Source organism: Natator depressus, chromosome 1, assembly GCF_965152275.1.
Source record: "Natator depressus isolate rNatDep1 chromosome 1, rNatDep2.hap1, whole genome shotgun sequence".
Classification (NCBI taxonomy): domain Eukaryota; kingdom Metazoa; phylum Chordata; order Testudines; family Cheloniidae; genus Natator; species Natator depressus.
In genome coordinates, this window is record NC_134234.1 from 153,473,400 (window position 1) to 153,481,761 (window position 8,362).

Genomic DNA, 8,362 nt, shown 5'->3' on the forward strand with positions numbered 1-8,362 from the left:
TCTAGAGTGCCTCCTGGAACAGCTGTGCGACAGCTACAACTCCCTGGGCTACTTCCCCATGGCCTCCTCCCAACACCTTCTTTATCCTCACCATAGGACCTTCCTCCTGGTGTCTGATGATGCTTGTACTCCTCAGTCCTCCAACAGTATGCGTTCTCACTCTCAGCTCCCAGCTCCTTACATGTGCACCACAAACTGAAGTGAGCTCCTTTTTAAACCCAGGTGCCCTGATTAGCCTGCTTTAATTGATTCTAGCAGCTTCTTGATTGTCTGCAAGTGTTCTAATCAGCCTGTCTGTCTTAATTGTCTCCAGAAGGTTCCTGATTGTTCTGGAACCTTCCCTGTTGCCTTACCCAGGGAAAAGGGACCTACTTAACCTGGGGCTAATACATCTGCCTTCTATTACTCTCCTGTAGCCATCTGGCCCGACTCTGTCACAAGTGGGACTGGAAAAGTTTCAGAGAAGGGCAACAAAGATTATCAAGGGTATGGAACAGCTTTCATACAAGGAGAAACTAAAAAGATCAGAGCTGTTCAGCTGACAAAAAGAGATGACGAAGGGTGCATATGATAGAGGTCTATAAAATCATGAATAGTGTGGAAAAAATGCATACAGAAGTGTTTTTACCCTTTCCCACAGTATGAAATCCAGGGGTCATCTGATGAAATTAAGAGGCAGACAGTTTAATACGAAAAAAAAGGAAGTACTTTTTCATACAGTGCATGATTAACCTGTGAAACTCATTGTCATGGGATGTCCAAAAGTGTAACTGGGTTCAAAAAAGAACTACATAAAGTCATGGAGGATAGACCCATCAATGGCTATTAGCCAAGATGATCATGCAACTCCATGCTCTGGGTGACCCTAAATGTCTGACTGCCAGAAGTCGGAGGGGTGGGGGGGGGATGTTGGATGGCTCACTCCAACTGGAGCTCCCCTGAAAGCTCTGGTAGTGGCCACTGTCAGAAAAGTCTAGTGGGCTTAGCTGGACCATTGGTCGGACCCAGTATGGCTGATCTTATGTAACTGATTGAGTGAAATTTGGAAGAACAAGAACGGTTTAGGTGAGCAGTGAAGGAAACCAGTCAGCTAGGGTGGATAAAAAAGAGGAACATCACTTGCTAAAGGTTTGTATACCCAAGTGCTGTCCCAGAGAGACATGAGCTTATTGGAATATGCCATTAAAAAAGCTGTGCCAGGAAAGCTGTATGTGTATAGGTAGGCTCTGTTGCCCCAAAGCCCGCTTTTAACCCAAAAACTGGGACAAAGTACAGTGAGAGAGTCTCCAGTAGAGCTAAGACTCAGGGTTTCTGCTTCAGGGGAAATCTCAATATTTCACAGTTTGGCTCCATTCTGAGTCAGAACTAAATCTCATTTTTCAAAATTTCTCACAAACGGGAAATCCTGAAAAACAAATCCATTTCAGAAACACTGACACATGCTGCAGATCCTGGAAGCTGTCCCAGGCCCTTCTGGCAGGGAGCCTGGAAGCCCTGAGAGCACTGGCTTGAGCACTTCCCTGCTGCTGAGCCAGAGCTCCCAGGGCTTTTGGACTCCCAGCTCTGCAGCAGGTTGCTCCAGAGTCTCAGATCCTGGAAGTCCAGGGTCCTCTGCCTGGGGGCAGTCCACAGAGAGTTGCAACATGTAGGTGCCTGTGTATAAAGGAAGGATTCTGAAGGAATGCCAAGTTACTGCAAAAGTTGTTGCATTTATTAGCCCGATCTGGAGACAACAGCTGCTGCTTATCAGACAAAGAGTATTTAAAGTAATGTCAGGAACAGTGCGTAAGACTAGCACAAACTCGCTGTCAGAAATAACTCCACTTTGAGGAAAAAGTCACTTGAGAGAGAACTTTTAGGAGGGGTTAGGTTTAGAATAATTGCCATATAAATGAATTTCACAACCTTTTGGAGCCTGGCTTACTAACACTTCAAGGCCCAATTGAATCGGTTTCTAAAGGGTGGGCAGTGATTCCCAGGTCTGACTGCCAAAAAAAATATTGGCAGTGTCAAAAGAACAAAGAAACACTTTTCAGAGATTCAGTTTAGGACAGTGATTGCTCTCAAAGCCATAAACTAATTTTGGTGGCTGGCACATCACAGCCCTACTCTTATGTGAGTCCAATCTTCCTAAGTCACCACACTTGAAGAAAAACTTATTGGGACCAAAGCTCTAATTCCTTTTTTTTAAATCAACTGCTTTGTTACATTTCCCATTTATATTGAGGCGAATCAAGGAAAGCTTTTATGAGCCTGAACCAAAACCCACTGAAGTCAATGGAAAGACTCCTATTTACTTTAATGGACTTGGATCAGGCCCTGTAAGAACAGATGCTGTATGTCTAAAAGCTTCTCTTAGCTTAAAGTTTTTCTTGTGCATCTGGCAATGCAGGACTATTGCAGTTTTCATTTTTGTGTATCATATTTTAGGATACTGTGTTAGCTGGGCTGGTATCTGGGGACCTGATCCTCCTCCCACTGAGCAAATGGAAAAGCTCCCAACTATGTCAGAGGATGCAGGATTTGGACCTGAAATAAGTAGATTCCTCTTTGTGACTTATTGTGCAGTACGTGCATGTTATGCAATTTCAATATGACTCACTTGATGTCTGTGAGGTATGCTGCTGATCACAAAACTTCTGAAAGACACTCTCACATCAACATAGAAAATTGAATGTCAAATATTTTTGAAAGGAAAATCTATCTGGAGAAAAAAATAAGGGTACATGAGGGTGGGTGAAGCCAGTGTCTGGCACTCCCAGCTGCTGTTCCTGGTTTGAAAGTAGGGCAAGGAATTGCCAAGGAAGAAAGAGATTTTGCAAGTGTTATGGTGCTGCTGGCCACAGGCTAAGGCTGCATTATACCATGGCACCAAGTGATTTCTCAAAGAACTCGCCCCAGTTCTATGGCTTGGAAATTCTCTGGCTGAGCTCACATGACCTAGCCAAGATCTTTTGCTCACCTCTTCCTTGACATTTTGTAGCCTGCCTTACTCTGTTGAATTGTATTAAACACTTACTTCCGTTGCTAATTGGAAATCAGTTTACTACTGATCCTAGAGTTACCTTCACTGCGAACAATTAATTTTTTTCTGATAAAACTACATACAAGATTTTGTTCCTCTTTTTAAATGCATTGTTCCCTGAATACAAGATGGCAAGGCCGTTCCCCCTTTACTAGAAAAAAGAACGAGGAGTACTTGTGGCACCTTAGAGACTAACACATTTATTTGAGCATAAGCTTTTGTGGGCTAAAACCCACTTCATCGGATGCATGCAGTGGAAAATACAGTAGGATGAGATATAAATATACACCCAGAGAACATGAAACAATGGGTGTTGCCATACACACTATAACAAGAGTGATCAATTAAGGTGAGCTATTACCAGCAGGAGAAAAAAACCTTTTGTAGTGATAATCAGGATGGCCCATTTCCAGCTGTTGACAAGAAGGTGAGTGTAACGGGGGGTGGGGGAAATAAACAAGGGGAAATAGTTTTACTTTGTGTAATGACCCATCCACTAGTGGGTGTCTAGTTTGAAAATTAATTCCAATTCAGCAGTCTCTCATTGGAGTCTGTTTTTGAAGTTTTTTTTTGTTGTAATATTGCAACCTTTAGGTCTGTAATCAAGTGACCAGGGAGAAGTGTTCTCCAACTGGTTTTTGAATATTATAATTCTTGACATCTGATTTGTGTCCATTTATTCTTTTATGTAGAGACTGTCCAGTTTGGTCAATGTACGTGGCAGAGGGGCATTGCTGGCACATGATGGCATGTATCACATTCATAGCTGTGCAGGTGAACGAGCCTCTGATAGTGTGGCTGATGTGATTAGGTCCTATGATGGTGTCCCCTGAATAGATATGTGGACACAGTTGGCAACAGGCTTTGTTGCAAGGATAGGTTCCTGGGTTGGTGTTTTCTTTGTGTGGTGTGTGGTTGCTGGTGAGTATTTACTTCAGGTTTGGGGGCTGTCTGTAAGCAAGGACTGGCCTGTCTCCCAAGATCTGTGAGAGTGAGGGATTGTCCTTCAGGATACGTTGTAGATCCTTGATGATGCGCTGGAGAGGTTTTAGTTGGGGGCTGAAGTTGACGGCTAGTGGCATTCTGTTGGGCCTGTCCTGTAGTAGGTGACTTCTGGGTACTCTTCTGGCTCTGTCAGTCTGTTTCTTCACTTCAGCAGGTGGGTATTGTAGTTGTAAGAATGCTTGATAGAGATCTTGTAGGTGTTTGTCTCTGTCCGAGGGGTTGGAGCAAATGCCGTTGTATCTTAGAGCTTGGCTGTAGACAATGGATCATGTGGTGTGGTCTGGATGAAAGATGGAAGGAATGTAGTTAAGTTTAGTGGTCAAGACGTTTCCGATATAGCGTGGTGTTTATGTGACCATCGCTTATTAGCACTAATAATACTGAAAACCTACTGACCGCTATACTTACCTACATGCCCCCAGCTTTCAGCCCCAACTAAAACCTCTCCAGCACATCATCAAGGATCTACAACCTATCCTGAAGGATGATCCCTCATTCTCACAGATCTTGGGAGACAGGCCAGTCTGTCCATATATCTGTTCAGGGGACACCATCATAGGACCTAATCACATCAACCACGCTATCAGAGGCTCGTTCACCTGCACATCTACCAATGTGATATATGCCATCATGTGCCAGCAATGCCCCTCTGCCATGTACATTGATCAAACTGGACAGTCTCTATGTAAAAGAATAAATGGACACAAATCAGATGTCAAGAATTATAACATTCAAAACCAGTTGGGGAACACTTCAATCTCCCTGGTCACTCGATTACAAACCTAAAAGTTGCAATATTGCAACAAAAAAACTTCAAAAACAGACTCCAATGAGAGACTGCTGAATTGGAATTAATTTGCAAACTGGACACCATTAAATTGGGCTTGAATAAAGACTGGGAGTGGATGGGTCATTACACAAAGTAAAACTATTTCCCCATGTTTATTTCCCCTCCCCCCCCCCCCCACTGTTACTCTCACCTTCTTGTCAACTGTTGGAGATGTGCCATCCTGATTATCACTACAAAAGGTTTTTTTCTCCTGCTGATAGTAGCCCACCTTAATTGATCACTCTCATTATAGTGTGTATGGCAACACCCATTTTTTCATGTTCTCTGTGTATATATCTATCTTCCTACTGTATTTTCCACTGTATGCGTCCGATGAAGTGAGTTGTAGCTCACGAAAGCTTATGCTCAAATAAATGTGTTAGTCTCTAAGGTGCCACAAGTACTCCTCATTCTTTTTGCTAATACAGACTAACACGGCTACCACTCTGAAACCTGTCCCCTTCGCTAGAGAAATTTTTGCTGCTGATGGTGGGGGGCAAATGTATTTAATTTGTTGTATAGTTATCAAGTATAATCACAGGCTAAAAATATTTTAGACAGAAATATGTTAAAGAAAAACTGTTGGAAACAGATTGCTAATCAGCCTTATGGGTCTAGGAGAACAGTACTTTCTCCTTACTAGAACACAGCCATGTTATAGAAATAGACTGAAGTCATAGAAGAGGGCTGCAACAATTGCTTTTACTATATATTAAAACATTTCTGCTGTGATAACATCTGGGCCTACAGCTAAATTTGCCTTCAGATTATTTAAAAATGTTTCCACTTAACAGTGAAAAGGTGCACTTACTATTTTATGTCAGGAGTGATAATGGGAAAGAGAATTCAATGTCATGGGTCTGATTTTCATTAGATCAGGCATGTAACTCAACATGCAAAAATGGGAGTATATTTGCATGTCTAATTTATGCCTATAATACCCTATTTTAATCTATAGTCATGGTAATCTGCACACACAGTTGATGTTATATGCATTCCTGCTTATTTTCAAACACAGATTTCTGACTCATGGTAACTTTGCATGCAAATTAGATATGTAAATGCACTCTCAGTTTTTCGTACGCATGGAGATGACTGGTCTTTTTCAAACCTTAGCTAGAGGAGGGATGTTCTTGTGGTTAAGACACTGAACTGGGAGTAGGAAGACAACAGTCAACAGTGTGCCCTTGTTGCCAAGAAGGCCAATGGCATTTTGGGATGTATAAGTAGGGGCATAGCGAGCAGATCGAGGGACGTGATCGTTCCCCTCTATTCGACACTGGTGAGGCCTCATCTGGAGTACTGTGTCCAGTTTTGGGCCCCACACTACAAGAAGGATGTGGATAAATTGGAGAGAGTCCAGCGAAGGGCAACAAAAATGATTAGGGGTCTAGAGCACATGACTTATGAAGAGAGGCTGAGGGAGCTGGGATTGTTTAGTCTGCAGAAGAGAAGAATGAGGGGGGATTTGATAGCTGCTTTCAACTACCTGAAAGGGGGTTCCAAAGAGGATGGCTCTAGACTGTTCTCAATGGTAGCAGATGACAGAACGAGGAGTAATGGTCTCAAGTTGCAATGGGGGAGGTTTAGATTGGATATTAGGAAAAACTTTTTCACTAAGAGGGTGGTGAAACACTGGAATGCGTTACCTAGGGAGGTGGTAGAATCTCCTTCCTTAGAGGTTTTTAAGGTCAGGCTTGACAAAGCCCTGGCTGGGATGATTTAACTGGGAATTGGTCCTGCTTCGAGCAGGGGGTTGGACTAGATGACCTTCTGGGGTCCCTTCCAACCCTGATATTCTATGATTCTATGATTCTAAGACGTGGGTTTTGTTCCTAGCTCTATCATAGGCTTCTTGCCTAGAGCTGTATGAAATTTTTCAGGCAAAATTCTTTTTCACTGAAAAATGCAGGTTCAGGTTGACTGAGGCATTTTGTGAATTTGTATCAATTTTGGCAAATTGTTGTGGTGGAAACAAACAAGCCATTTCAGAAGTGCCAGAACTGTTCATTTAGATTTTTTCAGCCCAGAATCACAAGGTGATTTTGTTACCAGTCACCAAATGGCGATGGTGCTCTTATACCCCGTGGTTAGGGCACTCACCTGGGATATGGGAAATCCAAGTTCAAATCCCTGCTCTGGAGTAGGGACTTGAACCCTGGTTTCCCTCCTCCCATCTGAGTGTCCTAACCCCAGGTTATTGGCTATTCTGGCACGGGTGTCTCATGCACTCCTACATCCCAGGGGAATGCCCTAGCCAGAGAGAGCCACCCACACACTCAGACTTCTCCTTCCCTTCCCCCGCTCCGTCTTTCCCTGAACAATTCCTGACAAGTTCTACGGCTCGTATTGGCAATTTGTGCAGGTGCCGTGCTGTTGCTCCACATACCAGTGGCCGGCATCCAGCCCTCCTGCGGTGGGATCCAACATGGCTCAGGCCTTACCTATGTTTTGACCATGCCTACTGAACTGGACCCACTTATTTCGGATAGGCATCCCCAGCCTCGTTTGAGAATCTTGCCTCAGGGCCTGCAGGGCTCCAGCTGGAGTGCGGGCGTGGAGCTGCTCACCAGCTCTGGGGTGGCAGCAGTGCTTAGGCAACTTTGCAAATGCCAGCTGGTGAAAACTTAGGCACAGATGGGCTTAGGTGGCAGCTGAGTTTTGAGACCATCAGTGGTGCCTAAATCAGGTGGATGTAGACACTTACTTCTCCTTATGGATCTGGCCCTAACTCTATAGATGCCTCATTTTCCCCTTTGGTAGAACTGAGATGATAATACTTCCTCACCGCACAGGGGTGTTGTGAGGACAAGTTAATCATCTATCTACATAACTGCCAAGGTACAAATGCCTTGAGTTAAACCAGAGGTGGCCACCCTGTGGCTCCGGAGCCGCACATGGCTCTTCAGAGGTTAATATGCTGCTCCTTGCGTAGGTGCTGTCACCGAGGCTGGAGCTACAGATGCTAACTTTCCAATGTGCTGTGGCGTGCTCACTGCTCAACCCCCTGCTCTGCCCCAGGCCCTGCCCCCACTCCACCCCTTCCCCCTAGACCCTTGCCCCTTCCCCCGAGCCTGCCATGCCCTCGCTCCTCCCCCCTCCCCACCAGAGCCTCCTGCGCACTGCAAAACAGCTGATTGATGTGGGAGGGAGAGAGCGGGAGGCGCTGATTGGTGGGGCTGCCAGTGGTTGGGAGGTGGCGGATGGGGGGCTGCTGACATATTACTGTGGCTCTTTGGCAATGTTCACTGGTAAATTCTGGCTCCTTCTCAGGCTCAGGTTGGCCACCCCTGAGTTGAACCATAATTTCCAAAGGAAAAGAGATTTTTCAATGCAAACATGAGAATTTAACTAAATGGAGATTTACTTGAAGCCAGATGGCGTCTGCCTTCAACAGAGTTGCAAGTGAAATACAAGTATTTTGACTGTTTTGAAAATTGTACTGGGATTGTATTGGGGGAAAAGTGAAAAATAAACATTAGGTGAATCAGATCTGAGGGCTT